Raw genomic sequence first — 19,036 nt, forward strand, 5'->3', positions numbered from 1 at the left:
GAACACTATGGAAGCACTACGGAGTGCTTCCGTAGGGTTCTGTTCCGTACTTCCGTTCCACAAAAAAGATAGAACTTGCTCTATCTTTTTGCGGAACGGACAAATGCAGACCCATTCAATTTGAATGGGTCTAGATCCATCCCGGCGGCCATACAGAGGTCGCCCGTGCATTGGGGACCGCAAATTGCGGTCCCCAATGCACAGAACGGAACGCACCTACGGCCGTGTGAATGAGCCCTAATACAGTAGATTCCAGGACTCTCAGGGTCACACAGCATTATAAATCATTATAGTGCTGTGTGATCCTACCAGAGGACTGAGATCAAAATGGGACCACACGCTGTGAGCTTATCGCATTGAACTTGCTCATGTGTGCCTGGCCTTAATGTGTCATGGCCCCCTGACCCGATCTCACAGCATTGTAGGATCTAATATGCTGTGAGTCTTGGTCAGTTTAAACCTGCGGATGGGCCGTGGCATTCACAAGTAACACGGACAAATAATACGCCTGGTATATTCTTGCGTGAATCTGGCCTTATTCCGGGTTTATGAGTCCAGCGGGCGGTCCCACCCAGTGACTGATAGCAGTGCATGCATATTGTATGGGGGAGGCTGCCAGCCCACTGGACTTCTGATCCCAAAATGAGCATGGAATTAAATGAATAAGCACAAGTTATACCAAATCTGTTCCAGACTACTCATAAATCCGCCCGCCTCCCGCAGAGTGAGTAATCTGTGTAAGGCTACTTTCACACTAGCGTTAATATTTTCCGGTATTGAGATCCTTCATAGGGTCTCAATACCGGAAAAAAAACGCTTCCGTTTTGTCCCCATTCATTGTCATGCTCCAAAATGCAGTCTGTTCCGTTCTCATACCGGAGAACAAACCGCAGCATGCTGCGGTTTTCTTTCTGTCCTGGGATGCGGAGTAAGGCAGATCCGTCATGACCCAAGTCAATGTGGATGGATCCGTTTTCTCTGACACAATCTGACGCAATAGAAACTGATCCGTCCCCCATTGACTTTCAATGGAGTTCATGACGGTTCCGTCTTGGGTTTGTTAAAGATAATACAACCGGATCCGTTCATAACAGATGCAGACGGTGTATTATTAGGATCGGAAGCGTTTTTGCTGAACACTGCCGGATCAGGCAAAAACGCTAGTGTGAAAGTAGCCTTAGGCTCCATTCACACATCGCAACGTGTTTTGCGGATCCACGGAGCCGCGGATACCGCAAAACAAGGACAGCGGCAATGTGCGTTCCGCATTTTGCGGACCGCACATTGCCGCAACTATAGAATATGCCTATTCTTGTCCGCAATTGCAGGCAAGAATAGGACATGTTCTATTTTTTTCGGGAACGCAATTGCGGACCCGTAATGAATGGGACCGCAATTCCGTTCTGCAAAATGCGGAACGAAATTGCGGACGTGTAAATGGACCCTTACAGTGCTTCAACAACTGATCGGCGGGAGTGATGGGATCGGACCTCCTCCTCCTAAGGATAGGTTGTCAGTATTAAACACTGGGACAACCCCTTTAAAACATAGAATGAAAACCTTTGTAAAGTAGGCCTGATAGTAGTTATTTGCCATATAATCATGTAGGAGCCCCTAAGTGGACCTTCACTTTCAGGGATATGTATTTGTCTTTTCATATAGCTGAATGGGGTTAGTTTTTGCAAACACATATGGATACATAGATGTATAGAGCAGTCACAGAAATGTCTCCAACACATCAGCCAGATGGGGACATACATTCAGATCTACAGGTCAAGAATATTTGCATTCCACAAACCATTCATGAAACCTAGGCAAGGACACTTGCTGGAGAACACTTCCCAATAGAGAATGGGTGGGATAATTGAGTATAATAAGGACACACATTTCCCTATAGACGTTTTTGCTTGTAGCCTTGTGTTCTTTGATCGCTTTGGTTTGTCCTGTGATTCAGCCAGATTGATTGCAGTGAATTCCTACCATCACCTTTATCCATGCAGCTGATGTAGGCCATCGTCCGCGCATTCACTTTTTCTTTAATCGAAAGATCCCATTAATTTTAAAATGACTTCTTTCTCGTCTTGCAGTAAACGTGGTATGCAATGGACACTACTAATGAGCAGAATAAAGAATGTCGTTGGGCCACTTTCACGCGGTCCAGTATTTGGTCAGTATTTTTAACCTGTATTTGTGAGCCCAAAACCAGTAGTGGGTCCAAAAATACAGAAGAGGCAGAAATCTTTCCATTAAACCTATTGTCTGTAGGTTCCATTCCTGGTTATGGCCCACAAATATTGATGTAGAATATTGACCATGTAGAATGTCTTTAACCACCTCCGGACTGCCTAACGCAGATTCGCGTTCCGGAGGTGGCAGCCCTGCGCAGAGTCACGCATATACGGCGTCATCTCGCGCGAGCCGAGACTTCCTGTGAACGCGCGCGCACACAGGCGCGCGCGCTCACAGGAACGGAAGGTAAGAGAGTTGATCTCCAGCCTGCCAGCGGGGATCGTTCGCTGGCAGGCTGGAGATGGTTTTTTTTAACCCCTAACAGGTATATTAGACGCTGTTTTGATAACAGCGTCTAATATACCTGCTACCTGGTCCTCTGGAGGTCCCCTTTGTTTGGATCGACCACCAGAGGACACAGGTAGCTCAGTAAAGTAGCACCAAGCACCACTACACTACACTACACCCCCCCCCCCCGTCACTTATTAAACCCTTATTAGCCCCTGATCACCCCTGATCACCCCATATAGACTCCCTGATCACCCCCCTGTCATTGATTACACCCCTGTCATTGATCAACCCCCTGTAAAGCTCCATTCAGAGGTCCGCATGATTTTTACGGATCCACTGATAGATGGATCGGATCCGCACAACGCATACGGACGTCTGAATGAAGCCTTACAGGGGCGTGATCAATGACTGTGGTGATCACCCCATATAGACTCCTGATCACCCCCCTGTCATTGATCAACCCCCTGTAAAGCTCCATTCAGATGTCCGCATGATTTTTACGGATCCACTGATAGATGGATCAGATCCGCAAAACGCATACGGACGTCTGAATGAAGCCTTACAGGGGCGTGATCAATGACTGTGGCTATCACCCCATATAGACTCCCTGATCACCCCCCTGTCATTGATTACACCCCTGTCATTGATCACCCCCTGTAAAGGCTCCATTCAGATGTCAGCATGATTTTTACCGGATCCACTGATCGATGGATCGGATCCGCAAAACGCATACGGACGTCTGAATGAAGCCTTACAGGGGCGTGATCAATGACTGTGGTTATCACCCCATATAGACTCCCTGATCACCCCCCTGTCATTGATCACTCCCCCTGTCATTGATCACCCCCTGTCATTGATCACCCTCTGTAAGGCTCCATTCAGACATTTTTTTGGCCCAAGTTAGCGGAATTATATTATTTTTCTTACAAGTCTCATATTCCACTAACTTGTGTCAAAAAATAAAATCTCACATGAACTCACCATACCCCTCACGGAATCCAAATGCGTAAAATTTTTTAGACATTTATATTCAGACTTCTTCTCACGCTTTAGGGCCCCTAGAATGCCTGGGCAGTATAAATACCCCACCGTGTGACGCCTCATTTCGGAAAGAAGACACCCCCAGGTATTCCGTGAGGGGCATATTGAGTCCATGAAAGATTGAAATTTTTGTCCCAAGTTAGCGGAACGGGAGACTTTGTGAGAAAAAAAAAAAAAATTCTGCTAACTTGGGCCAAAAAAATAAAATCTCACATGAACTCGCCATGCCCCTCATTGAATACCTTGGGGTGTCTTCTTTCCAAAATGGGGTCACATGTGGGGTATTTATACTGCCCTGGCATTCTAGGGGCCCCAAAGCGTGAGAAGAAGTCTGGTATCCAAATGTCTAAAAATGCCCTCCTAAAGGAATTTGGGCACTTTGCGCATCTAGGCTGCAAAAAAGTGTCACACATCTGGTATCGCCGTACTCAGGAGAAGTTGGGGAATGTGTTTTGGGGTGTCATTTTACATATACCCATGCTGGGTGGAGAGAAATATCTTGGTCAAATGCCAACTTTGTATAAAAAAAATTGGAAAAGTTGTCTTTTGCCAAGATATTTCTCTCACCCAGCATGGGTATATGTAAAATGACACCCCAAAACACATTCCCCAACTTCTCCTGAATACGGCGATACCACATGTGTGACACTTTAATGCAGCCTAGGTGGGCAAAGGGGCCCATATTCCAAAGAGCACCTTTCGGATTTCACAGGTCATTTACCTACTTACCACACATTAGGGCCCCTGGAAAATGCCAGGGCAGTATAACTACCCCACAAGTGACCCCATTTTGGAAAGAAGACACCCCAAGGTATTCCGTGAGGGGCATGGCGAGTTCCTAGAATTTTTTATTTTTTGTCACAAGTTAGTGGAAAATGATGATTTTTTTTTTTTTTTTTTCATACAAAGTCTCATATTCCACTAACTTGTGACAAAAAATAAAAACTTCCATGAACTCACTATGCCCATCAGCGAATACCTTGGGGTCTCTTCTTTCCAAAATGGGGTCACTTGTGGGGTAGTTATACTGCCCTGGCATTCTAGGGGCCCAAATGTGTGGTAAGGAGTTTGAAATCAAATTCTGTAAAAAATGACCAGTGAAATCCGAAAGGTGCTCTTTGGAATATGGGCCCCTTTGCCCACCTAGGCTGCAAAAAAAGTGTCACACCATCTGGTATCTCCGTACTCAGGAGAAGTTGGGGAATGTGTTTTGGGGTGTCATTTTACATATACCCATGCTGGGTGAGGAGAAATATCTTGGCAAAAGACAACTTTTCCCCCATTTTTTTATACAAAGTTGGCATTTGACCAAGATATTTATCTCACCCAGCATGGGGTATATGTAAAAAGACACCCCAAAACACATTCCTCAACTTCTCCTGAATACGGAGATACCAGATGTGTGACACTTTTTTGCAGCCTAGGTGGGCAAAGGGGCCCATATTCCAAAGAGCACCTTTCGGATTTCACTGGTCATTTTTTACAGAATTTGATTTCACACTCCTTACCACACATTATGGGCCCTATAATGCCAGGGCAGTATAACTACCCCAACAAGTGACCCCATTTTGAAAGAAGAGACCCCAAGGTTATTCCGTGAGGGGCATGGCGAGTTCATAGAACTTTTTATTTTTTGTCACAAGTTAGTGGAATATGAGACTTTGTATGAAAAAAAAAAAAAAAAAAAAATCATCTTTTTCCGCTAACTTGTGACAAAAAAATAAAAAGTTCTATGAACTCACTATGCCATCAGCGAATACCTTAGGGTGTGTACTTTCCGAAATGGGGTCATTTGTGGGGGTGTTTGTACTGTCTGGGCATTGTTAGAACCTCAGGAAACATGACAGGTGCTCAGAAAGTCAGAGCTGCTTCAAAAAGCGGAAATTCACATTTTTGTACCATAGTTTGTAAACGCTATAACTTTTACCCAAACCATTTTTTTTTTTACCTCCAAACAATATTTTTTTTATCAAAGACATGTAGAACAATAAATTTAGAGCAAAATTTATATATGGATGTCATTTTTTTTGCAAAATTTTACAACTGAAAGTGAAAAAATGTCATTTTTTTTGCAAAAAAATCGTTAAATTTCGATTAATAACAAAAAAAGTAAAAATGTCAGCAGCAATGAAATACCACCAAATGAAAGCTCTATTAGTGAGAAGAAAAGGAGGTAAAATTCATTTGGGTGGTAAGTTGCATGACCGAGCAATAAACGGTGAAAGTAGTGTAGTGCAGAATTGTTAAAAAGTGGCCTGGTCTTTCAGGGTGTTTAAGCACTGGGGGCTGAGGTGGTTAATGGGGTAAATATGTCCGGTAATATTCATTTTTTAGCAAGCGCCCCCTGATATAGAAGATTCATACTGTACTTACCTTCTGCCTGTCCGCTCCAGTCTTCTGCGCTGCTTCTGCTGTCTTCCTATCCTCTCGGTTCTCATCACTATTTACATCCGGCAGTGCACCGGCATGGTCACATGCACAGCTTCAGCAATGATTGTGGCCACATGCAGCACGCTAATGCTGAAGCAGTCCATTGGCTGGGGCACTGCATGTGACCATGCCCACGCACCACCGGATGTAAACAATATGGGGACAAAAAGATGGAAACAGTGGAGGAGTGGAGCTGGACGGAGCAGGTTAGTATGAATATCTATTTCATGGGGCAGGCTGCGAGCACTTGCTTAAAAATCAGTATTACCAGAAAACCCCTTTTAAGGGGTTCTCAAGGCTTTTATATTGATGACCTATCCTGAGAATAGGTCATCAATATTAAAAGCCTTGAGAACCCCTTTAAGGATTTGCACTTTAGGTCCATATTTGTCATTCAGTGGATCCAACATTATAAGCAGAAACCACAACACAGACGTGAACTGAGCCTAAATGAATCGTATTGCTATCTACACAAGTAAGCCTGAAGGACACGGCTGTATAGTGGCTCTGTGTGGATCCGTAATAAGGCACCCATAGTGCATAGAACCTTTACTTTACTATTGTAAGCCTTAGATCTCATACAGAAGGCATCCAGAGTTTTTATTTTTTTATTTTTGTACAAATAGGACAAAAAATAAATAAAGGCAAGCTCCATCCGATGCTGTCCATGCAGAAAACCTAATTTAGTGTGCATGAGGCCTGATGTCCAGCTTTCCCTAATTCTATGTTGACCTAAAGGCAGGGGAACAGTATAACAAGGACAGACTTGTCCTCTAGCGTGTATTTTAGATCCCATTCATCTTAAAAAATTTTTATTTTTGTATTTAAAAGTCCATGTGCATTATTGTGCAGCTATTAGCTGTAAATTATAGTTGGGGCAACTGTAGTCCTCCACTGCTGTCCTAACCTCATTAATCATTGCTGGTCTCTTCTTACCTACCTGGAAGCCTTGCTGCAATTTTCTCCCATCAGCAAAAAATACGTTCCTCCATGTTCATGTCATTCATTATACTAATAATAGTGTATTCCAGGGGCTCCCGGAGGCTTTACACTAGTGTCCTGCCCCTTTGTGCAGTGCATTCCCACTATTACATTGCAGTTCTATTAATCTTGGGTAACACCATTCACTCATGGATAATGACATTGGAATGCACTTTTTCTCAAGCCATAATTTATTAACACAAGGGTACGGCCACACGGTCGGGTTTTTCTGATGCGGTTTTCCAACCAAAAACTTGGAGTGAATTCATAAAGAGAAGAAGTTCGCCATCTGTCCTTTATATTTTTTCTCCTTTTATGATCAACTCCTGATTTTGGCATCAAATCTGCATCAGGAAACCTGACTGTGTGGCCGTACTTTTACTGTCTTCACTATATCTCCTCTCTTGCTTAGGCCTTTTTCCGGTTTGAGATCCGGCAGAGGATCTCAAAACCGGACCAAAACAGATCAGTCCATGGGGATAAAACTGATCAGGATGCATTATGTTCTGTTTTGTAGCATTTTTTGACTGGACACAAAACCGCTGCAAGCTGTGGTTTTGTGTCTGGTCTGCGAAACGGAACAAACGTATCCAGCATGAAAATCAATGTAAGTCAATGGTGCCGGATCAGTTTATTTTTGTTACCCCAAAAAACGGATCCGGCGCCCATTGACTTACAATGGGTTTGTTCAGTTTAGATTTAAAAGGTTTTCTGCACTTTGTTTAAACTGATGATCTATCTTCTGGATAGATCATCAGCATCTGATCGGCGGGGGTCCGACACCCGGGACCCCCGCTGATCAGCTGTTTGAGAAGGCAGCCGGCGCTCCAGGAGCGCCGCCAGCCTTCTCACTGTTTACTGCTGGCCCAGTGACATCACGACTAGTATCAACTTGCCTGGGCGCGGCCTTGAATGGAGCTTAGCTATTGATACTAGTCGTGACGTCACTGAGCCAGCGGTAAACCAGTGAGAAGGCTGCGGCGCTCCTGGAGCGCCGCTGCCTTCTCAAACAGCTGATCGGCGGGGTCCCTTGTGTCGGACCCCCGCCGATCAGATGCTGGTGATCTAACCAGAGGATAGATCATCAGTTTAAACAAAGTGCAGAACCCCTTTAATACATTAAATGACATGGATCCACAAATGCAAGTGTGAAAACAGGCCTTAAAGAGGACCTTTCATGGGTCCAAACATTATTAAATTAAGTATCAGGAATCGTAGGGGATAGTGCAGGGATCTAACTGCACTTGCTATTTTTCCTGGCGCCGCTTAGTTTGCCCGCGTGTGGCCCCCATTGTATTCTCCCGCCCTGGTATGCTAATTTTATGCATCGGAGCAATGAGGAGGAGACTGAGTCTTTTCTCCGTGGGCCGTCACCTTCTCTTCTGGCTGTAGTGCTGTCCAATCACAGCAGAGAGCGTCACAGCCCTGGGAGAAGGTGAGTTGTTTTTTTTCTCCCTAGCTGTGACGCTCTCCGCTGCAGATTGGACAGCACTACAGCCAGATGGAGAGGAGATGCCCACGGAGAAAGACTCAGTCTCCTCCTCATTGCTCAGATGCTAAAATTAGCATATCAGGCGGGAGAATACCAAAGGGGGCCACAGCGGGCAAAACTAAGCGGCGCCCAGGAAAATAGTACGTGCAGTTAGATCCCTGCACTATCCCCTACGTATCCTGATACTTAGTTTATAATGTTTGGACCCATGAAAGTCCTCTTTAATATGTGAATTTCTATATGAAACAAGACCCCATACGTTATTTGAGACAAAAAATCAGGCTAAACAAATGGCTTTATAGTGTTTTTGATGAATCGTACTGTGCATGTGACGTTTTACTGCATGAATGCGCAACCTTTGTTTTTTCAGTTCTCCAAACCACATCAGCCGCCATATTTGCAAACTTGAAAATAGAACACATTTGCAGTTCCATGGGGCTGCTGTAGTCTATAAATATTCTGCTAGATAACATTATAGGATTAAGGGGATATCCAGATTTTTGGACTTTTTTTTATAATTCACACCCCATCCATGTGTACCTGTTGAAAAAATCCTACTCACTGCGTTCGGCTCTCTGATTCCCTGGCTCGTTCAGCCGGTCTTTCCCATCTTGTAAACTTCCAGGCGGATAGAGTCCCATGTGATGCAGCAGCCAATGACTGACCTGAGTTTTAAGGTCACTGCTGAGTTATGTGGCATTTGGGAACACATTATTGCTGAGGCCAGTCATTGGCTGCAGCAGAGCATGTGGCCTTGTCCGTACAGATGTTTACAGGACAGGGACTGACAGACTACTGAAGGGAGTCAGGGACCCAGGGGGCCGGAATGGAGTAGCAGAGAGCACACTCCAACAAGTACAACAGGCCCCAGTTGAAAGTTAAAAAGACCAAAAAAATGGTCAACTCCTGGTGCTGTCACGCACAGTTTTTAGTAGAAGTTTTTGATGCAGTTTTTTGAGCCAAAGCCAGAAGTGGATCCAGCATACAGAAGAAGTAGAAGTCCTTCCTTTATATTTCTCTTTCTCTTCCAACCCACTTCTGGCTGAAGAAACTGTATCAAAAATTGCCAGAGAGCTGTATGTTTCACCACTATTAAAGAATAATCAATTAGTATAAAGAACGAAGCACAGATTAGTGATTTTAAACTTAAAGGGGTTTTCTGAGACTTTACAACTGATAACCTATCTTCTGGATTAGGGTTTGCACCGGGTATCGAATTATCGATACCTAATCGATACTTTTGTACCTGGATCGATTTCGATACGGGATTGTTATTTACAGCAGCAGCGCAGCCTAGGATCACTTAGAGAACATGGCACACGCCGCTCACCATGTTATCCTGAGTCCCTCCCCTCTCCCACTGTGTGCGGCTGCAGCTGGCCACCAATGGAACAGAGAGGGAGGAGGAGGGGAGGGACTGTGGCCACTGCGCCACCAATGAATATAGTTTATGCCTGAATACAAACGTAGGCTGCGGGTGCCGGCCATATCCCATACCTGGCACCCAGCCTCTGACTGCGCGCTGCGATCCGCCGCAATAAACCTCTCAAGTGCAGCACCCTAAGGGGTTTTATTGCGGCAGACGCTGCTGAAGCTCTGGCTGCCATGGTAAGCACAAAGCACAGGGCAGCAGGGACAGTGTAAAGTCCTATTCACCCTAATAGAGCTCTATTAGGGTGAATAGACAAGGGTTCTAACCCCTAAGGGGGCTAATAGTAAATAAAAATTTTACATATAAAAATATAAACACAATAAAAAGATAAATATATTTCATATCGCCACGTCCGAAAAAGTCAGAGTGATGAAAATATCAAAAAATATCTCCTATGTGGTGAACGCTGTAACAGAAAAAAAAAAAAAAAAACACGCAATTTACCATTTTTTGATCACCTTGTCCCACCCAAAAAATAGGGTAGGACTGTTCTATTATGGGCTGGACATTCCATAAAATGCGTAATGCACGAGGCTTTGTGTTTTTTGTTTTTTTTTCGCAATACTTTTTTATGGTATCGAAATTAAATCAAAATTTTATCGTGACATCCCTATTCTGGATAGGTCATCAGTATCTTATCAGTGGGGGTCTAACACCCGGGACCCCACCGATCATCTGTTTGAGTAGGCAAACTGCACTTGCGCTAGTACCATGGCCTTCCCCATGCTCACCCAAGCACAATGCATCCATATCGATAGCGGCTGTGCTTGGTATTGTAGCTCAGTCCATTCACTTCAATGGGTCTGGGCTGAGCCTTCGGCCTTGTGACCATGAACGAGCCATCACATGGCCTTAGGGAAAGCTGCGAGAAGGCCGCAGGTCTACTGCACACACTGGTGCCTCTCAAACTGATGATCAGCAGAGAGCCTGGGTGTCAGACCCCCACCGATCAAATACTGATGACCGATCCAGAAGATAGGTTATCAGTAGTAAAGTCTCGGAAAAACTCCTTTTAAAAGCCTCTTGACCCTTAGGGCTCACGCACATCGACAGTTGTTGTTTTGCTGTCCGTTTTCTCACTTGATCCCCATTGTTCCGTATCTGAGTTTTTTTTCCCTCTGATTTAAGTCCTCTTCCGTTCCGTTATTCCACAAAACATCGTATGGTTTAGGTATGCAATACGTTTTTTACGGATCGGAAACGGAAACAGTAACTTATAATCGCCAAAAACATGAGCAATATGGGCTGGGCATAGCATTTCTACAGTATGGATCCCGCAAAATACGGATTAAATATGGATGACATACAGATGTGTTCCATATTTTTTGCGGACCCATTGACTTGAATGGGGCCTCGGACTGTTATTTGCGGACAGTAATAGGGCATGCACTACTTTTTTGCAGAACGGAAATACCGGACACGGAATGCACACTGAGTACCTTCCGTTGTTTTTGCGGGCCCCATTGAAGTGAATGGTTCAGCATACGATCCGCAAAAAGAACGGAAGCGGAAAGAAAATAAGTTTGTGTGCTTAGGCTGCAAAAAATGCCAAACACAACTCCAGACATGGCTCCTGCTCTTCAAAGTATTGTACCACTTCTCCTTTGACTTTAGTGCCAAAACCGTCATGAAATTTGAGTCAATCAACATGCCACGTCACAAGCATGCTGACTCGCTGACATCTGGAGTCCATGTTTCCATGCATAGTAAGCATTAGTATTTATTTGGTGCCTCTCTGAGATCTTAAAGTGGTTTAAACCCCATGAAAGTATTGATCATCCCTCCACACAATAGATAATACATGTCGGATTCCTGGGGTTACAATCCTGGAAACCTCAAGGCACCTTGCAGACGAGCGTGTCCCGGATTAGGTCCGGATGCATTGCAACTGCTTTAAGATGAAAATGTGCGATTTTCGCAGGCAAAGTCATTCAGTTTTGCCTGCGATCGGCTTCAGTTCAGTTTTCATTGCGCGGGTACAATGCGTTTTGATGCGTTTTTCACGCGCATGATAAAAAACTGAATGTATACAAACAACATCCTCTTAGCACCATCTGTGAAAAACGCATCGCATCCGCACTTGCTTGAGGATGCGATGCGATTTTCACGCAGCTACGGTACATTCACTTCTATGGGGCCAGCGTTGCGTGAAAATCGCAGAATATAAAACATGCTGCGATTTTCATGCAACGCAACAAGTGAAAACCAACGCACATGTACACAGCCCCATTGAAATGAATGGGTCCCGGATTCGTGCGGGCCCAATGCATTTGCATCATGCATTGCAACCCGCGCTGAATACCTCGCTCGTGTGAAAGGGGCCTAACAGTTCTGACAATACAGGGTCCTGAGTCTACTCTTTGAATAGAATGGTAATGTAGGTCCACTGCTCCATTCACTTCTATGGTACAGTAAATGAAGTGAGGAACATAAGTATTTGAACACCCTGCGATTTTGCAAGTTCTCCCACTTAGAAATCATGGAGGGGGTCCTGAAATTCACATTGTAGGTGCATTCTGTCCTCTCATAGACCTGTTACTGTGCCTTTTAAAAAGTCACCTCTACTCCACTCATCAATCTAACTTAGTAGCACCTGTCTGAGCTCTTTAAAGACACCTGTCCACCCACCGTCAGTCAGACGCCAAACTACTACCATGGGCAATACCAAAGAGCTGTCAAAAGACCCAGAGACAAAATTGTGGACCTCCACCAAGGTTGGAAAGGGCTATGGGGCAATTGCCAAGCAGCTTGTGAAAATTAGATCAACTGTTGGAGCAATTGTTAGAAAATGGAAGAGGCTAAGACCCACTGTCAGGTCTCCCTCGGACTAGAGCTCATGCAAGATCTCACCTCATGGGTATCACTGATGATTAAGATAGTTGAGGAATCAGCCCAGATCTACAAGGGAGGAGCTGGTCAATGACCATGAAGAGAGCTGGGACCACAGTTTCAAAGGTCACTGTCGGTAGAACACTGCGCCGTCATGGTTTCAAATCATGCATTGCACGGAAGGTTCCTCTGCTCAAGTCATCACATGTCCAGGCCCGTCTGAAGTTTGGCCAATGACCATCTGGATTGATCCAGAGGAGGCATGGGAGAAAGTCATGTGGTCAGATGAGACCAAAGTAGAACTTTTTGGTCTAAACTTCACTCGTCGTGTTTGGAGGAAAAAGACGGATGAGTTGCATCCCCAGAACACCATCCCTACTGTGAAGCATGGTGAGTGGTAACATCATGCTCTGGGGGTGCTTTTCAGCGAAGGGGACAGGACGACTGCACCTGTATTAAGGAGAGAATGAATGGGGCCATTATTGTGAGATTTTGAGCAACAACCTCCTTTCCTCAGTTAGAACATTGAAGATGGGTCGTGGCTGGGTCTTCCAACATGAGCAATGACCCGAAGCACACAGCCAGGATAACCAAGGGAGTGGCCTCCGTAAGAAGCATATCAAGGTTCTGGAGTGGCCCTAGCCAGTCTCCAGACCTAAATCCAATAGAACATCTTTGGAGGGAGCTGAAACCCTCTGTGTTGCTCAGCGACAGCCCCGAAACCTGACAGATCTAGAGGGAGATCTGTGTGGAGGAGTGGGCCAAAATCTCTGTTTGCAGTGTTGTGCAAACCTGGTCCAAAACTACAGGAAACGTTTGACCCTCTGTAATTGCAAACAAAGGCTTCTGTACCAAATATTAACACTGATTTTCTCAGGTGTTCAAATACTAATGTTCAGCAGTGCAAGACAAATAAATTCTTTAAAAATCATACAATGCTTTAGCTGCAGACGGAACCAACTCCATAATAATTACTATAAATTTAAAATGAGATGTCATTAAAGCTCCTGTAGGTGTAATGTGTAGGTGTTGCAATACTTTTGCTGTATAATGCAGGGGTCAGCAACCTTTGGCACCTTAGCTGCTGTGAAACTACAACTCCTAGCATGTGCCTCTGTTTATAAGTCCCATACAAGCTAATGGAGCATTCTGGGAGTTTAGTATCAGAACAGCTGGAGTGCCGGAGGTTGTTGATCTCCAACAAGGTGTATATACAGCCTCCGGAAAAAATTAAGACACCCGCTCCAATGTTTCATAAATCAGCATCTCCACATGTATGGCAGCCATTCCATTCAGTGTTCGTTGCATGAAAAGTTCTGAGTGAGGAGAAGAAGGGTTCAATTATAGCTTTACTGGCAGAGGGATACAGTGAATGTCAGGTTCTACTTCCATCCTTAAATTTTCAAAAACCAGCGGCTTAAGAACAATGTCAAGCAGCAAACATTGGGGACAACATAACTACAGGGTGGAGGCGGCTCTAATTGACGTGATGACAGAAGCCTCATTCGAAATCTCACTTAATAACCGTAGGATGACATCAAGTGACCTACAGAAAGAATGGCACGCGGGAGCTGGGGTGAAATGGGTTTGAAATGGGCTTCTAGAGGCCAGGGCTGAAATCACTGCAAAGCTGGAAAAAAAGCCTTTCATCACTGAGAAGCAAAGAAGATCCAGGCTAAAGTTTTCAAAACACCATAAGGATTGGACCAATAGAGGACTGGCGTAAGGTCATCTCTAATAAATCCACTATTCAGCTTTTGCCCACACACGAAGACATGTAATGGTTAAATGGAGACCTGGATAGGCCTACAAGACACAGTGTGTCTCACCCACTGTGAAATTTGGCTGCAGGAACGTGATGATGTGGGGGTGTTTCAGCAGAGTTGTAATTGGGCAGATTTGTGAAGGACACATGAATCAAGCCACGTACAAAACTTATCCTGGAAGAAAACTTCCTTCCTTGTGCAATGTTCCCCCCAACTCTGATGATAGTTTTTTTTAAGCAGGATGGTGCCTCATGTTAGAAAGCCAGGTCCATACCCAGTCATGGCAAGCCTAGTTTCCAGACCTGAACCTAATTGCAAACCTTTGTATATGATCAAAAGGAAGAGGGATGGTCACAAGCCATCAAACAGAGCCGAGGTTCTTGAATATCTGGTCCAGGAGTGGCATAACATTATCCAACAACAATGTGTAAGACTGGTGGGAAGCCTGCCAAGATGTATGAAAGCTGTGATTAAAAATCAGGGTTATTCCACAAAATATTGCTCTCTGGACGCCAACTAAGTTGAAATATTAGTATTGTGTTCTTTAAAAATGAATATGAATGTGTTTTCTAAGCCTTATTTGAGGTCTATTACTTTGACTGTTTTGTTATTTTTATCAGTTGTCATTAAGATAGAAAAATATGCTCTAAAATACAATAATTTTATCTGGAATTTGGGAGAAATATCATTAGTTTTTAGAATAAAACAGAACTGCTCATTTTAGTCAAACACATACCCATAACTTGTAAAACCAGATAAACTGATAATTTTGCAGGGGTCTCTTAATTTTTTTCCCAGAGATGTATATCTCAAATATATTGTTCCTGCAACTGCCTCTAGGGGGGCTTACCGCACACAAATGTATACAGCTTTGAAGTGAAAAACAGGGCTCTCCTATACAAATGTATTATGACAAAAAGTAATAATTACCAATTTTGGATCTAAAAAGAGAACTATTAAAGAGAAACATTAAAAGAAATGAAGTCTTTGTACACTTCGCATCAGAACTATACTGGGAAGTGACACCTATATTTCAAATACTGTCGTGTCCTTTAAGGGTAGTCAAGACCCAAGTCGCAACTGGTCGTCTGAGCATGAATATTATGGACGTGTACTTTTTGTAGTTTCTTCTAGGTCACTGGTGTCCTCTTTGGCGTGGAGACCTACAGATGTACATGGATGTGTAATTCTTATAGGGGCTTGTTCACACAACCGTGTGAAGCCGGTGCCATGGACCGCAAATTGCGGTCCGCAATGCACGGGCGCCGTCCGTAGGGGAGCCGCATGGGGATTGCAGACCCATTCACTTGAATGGGTCTGCGATCTGTCCGTTCCGCAAAAAGATAGAGCAAGTTCTATATTTTTTTGCGGTGCGGAGGCACAGAACGGAACCCCAGAACGAGCCCTTATTCTGTGAGTAAATTCCTGGATGTGAGCAGGACAGACTGTACGTTTTGTGGTTAATGCCTTACGCACGCAACCATTGATTGGGTCTGCATCCGAGCCGCATTTTTTTTGTGGCTCGGATTTGCACCCATTTACTTCATTGGGGCCACAAAAGATGTGGACAGCAGTCTGTGTGCTGTCTGCATCCGTTCTTCCATTACGCGGCCCCACAAATTAAATGAAACATTTCTTCTTGTTGTCCGTATCACGGACAAGGATAGGACTGGTCTATTGAGGGCCAGACCTTTCATTACACAAAATGCGGAGCGCACACTGCCGGTATCTGTGATTTGTGGACTGCAAAACAATGGTACGGCCGTGTTGCACGAGGCCTTAGTGTCATCCTGGGTAATAGTACGCTGCTCAGCATTAATGATCCCACCGGAGTCTTGGCACCGTTAAAGCCAGTGCAAAAGCTGCTCTGCATAAAATGGTTTCATAAATGATGGTCCATTTCCTGTAAAGCTTACATTGATAAATAATGTATTAATCTCTTCCCTTCTTCACTGCTCAGCAGGACAGTTAGGAATGCGAGAGAATGGTCATTTAAAGGGAACCTGTCACCGGGATTTTGTGTATAGAGCTGAGGACATGGGTTGCTAGATCGCGGCTAGCACATCCGCAATATCCAGTCCTCATAGCTCTGTGTGCTTTTATTGTGTAAGAAACCTGATTTGATACATATGCAAATTAACCTGAGATGAGTCAGAGCTTGAAAACCTAGACTCTTCTCTGGTCCCACAAGTAAGATAGTACTCTTTTATGTTAATTTGCATATGTATCAAATAGTTTTTTTTACACAATAAAAGCACACAGAGCTATGGGGACTGAGTATTGCGGATGTGCTAGCGGCGATCTAGCAACCCACGACCTCAGCTCTATACACAAAATCCCAGTGACAGGTTCCCTCTTTTACAATTTGATTTTATTGCATAAAAACAAGGCAGCTACACATCAAGGAAAAACCCAAAATAATAACATGAAAGCAGTTTCCTACATCCATACTTTCCATACCTGCATTTCTGTAGCCACATTCAAAGTTTTTCAGACTTAAACTCGCCATCATGCGGTAGCATGCTTTTGACATGCATCTGTGCTTGCAATTTGGTAACTCCCTGGAATTTCCTTCTTCTGACATTTCGCGCATTTTGAAATTCATGCAGTTTCATATTTTATTGAATTATTTTATATGAAGTGCCTCATATGGAAAGCATAAGCTAGCCTATGATCTAACCTATAGTAAACCGATGTCAAGTCTATCTTTTCAGTTTTATTCACCATTTGTTGCTGTGTTCCTTTATTTTGCAGTATTTAGATTGTGTGGCATATGAAAGTAATCACCTGAAAACTTTCAGCACAGAAAGGCTGGTGGACGGACGTTTTTAGGCCCCTTTCATAAGAGCGAGTATTCCGCACGGGTGCAATGCGTGATGTGAACGCCTTGTGCCCGCACGGAATCCGGACCCATTCATTTCAACGGGGCTTTGTACATGTGCGCTGGTTTTCACGCATCACTCTTGCATTGCTTGAAAATCGAAGCAGGCTCTATATGCTGCGTTTTTCAAGCAACGCTGGCCCCATAGAAGTGAATGGAGCGGCGTGAAAATCGCATCAAATCCGCAATCAAGTGTGGATGCGATGCATTTTTCACTCATGGTTGCTAAGAGATGATGTTTGTATACATTCTGTTTTCTCTCACGCAAGTGCAAAACGCATTAAATCGTATTGCACCCTCGCGATAAAAACTGAACGCGATCGCAAACAAAACTGAATGGACTTGCTTGCCAATTCGCGCAGTTTTCACTGAACGCAACCGCAACGCATCTGGACCTAATCGGACCCTAATCCTCTGTCCTGCAAGGGGCCTTAGGGTGAGGGTACACTGTAAATTTTTTTGCAGACTGAGTTTACCTATATAACTACAGCTGCAGTCCAGTCTAGTGGACTGCAGCGGACATTCAGTAGTTAAAATCAATCAGTTGCGCTACAGAAAGTCACAGTGTAGTCCATGCCTTAGTCATAGACCTCATGCACACGGCCATATTACCGGTCTGTGTTGTACAAAGCCACAATTGCACACTATGTGAATTACGTGGGGTTTTCGTGAAGAAAAACTGCAGCGTAGTACAGTACCAGCAAAGTAAGGGTACTTTTACACTAGCGTTTTTCTTTTCCGGCATAGAGTTCCATCACAGGGGCTCTATACCAATAAAATGGGAGGGGATGGGACCCATGAGAGGGCCCACACCCTTTGTAGAGACACTATCGAGGCCAACTGAACGACCAGGTCAGTATTTGATACACACTTTTCTTATCTCAAGGTAGACAACGCGTTTCGGAGCAGACAGTGCTCCTTTTTCAAGTCTAAAAGGACACGTGCGTAAACAAACATTTGGAAAAAATATAGATACAGAGCATTAAAAGTAACTGACAAGGTTAATATAAAAAGATATATAAATAAAAGCAGTTAACACGATAAATGATCGTGACATGATGTTTGGTCATAGTTACAGTAAAACAATTCATAATAGTTGATCATTGCTTGTAGCTAATAATGGAAGGAAGGACTGAGGGTATACGGATATTAATATGAATTAAATTGTATAGATGCGTGAGAGGAGATGAATAAATAAATAAATATACATATACCTATCAATCTATGGCTCTATATCGGAAAAGAACTGATCAGGCATATCCCCATGCATTCTGAATGGAGAGTAATCCGTTCAGGATGCATCAGGATGTCTTCACTTCAGTCATTTTGACTGATCAGGCAAAAGATAAAACCGTAGCATGCTACGGTTTTATCTCCGGCGAAAAAAAACTGAAGGCTTGCCGGAATGCCGGATCCAGCATTTTTCCCCATAGGAATGTATTAGTGCCGGATCCCTCATTCAAAATACCGGAATGCCGGATCTGTCCTTCCAGTCTGTGCATGCGCAGACTGGTAAAAATGTGAAAAAAGATACAAGACGGATCCGTCTGTCCGCATGACAAGCGAAGAGACGGATCCGTTCTTGCAATGCATTTGTGAGACGGATCCACATCAGGATGCGTCTCACAAATGCTTTCAGTCACATGCAGATCGGCGGATCACAC

The 19,036-nt window shown here is 44.1% G+C and overlaps 1 protein-coding gene across 1 annotated transcript in view; it reads left to right on the forward strand.

Annotated features, from left to right (window-relative positions):
- Positions 1–19,036, forward strand: part of SCN8A (sodium voltage-gated channel alpha subunit 8) — a 206,508-nt gene that overhangs the window by 26,836 nt on the left and 160,636 nt on the right. The window lies entirely within an intron of this gene.

Source organism: Bufo bufo, chromosome 3 (genome assembly GCF_905171765.1).
Source record: "Bufo bufo chromosome 3, aBufBuf1.1, whole genome shotgun sequence".
In the NCBI taxonomy this organism is placed as follows: domain Eukaryota; kingdom Metazoa; phylum Chordata; class Amphibia; order Anura; family Bufonidae; genus Bufo; species Bufo bufo.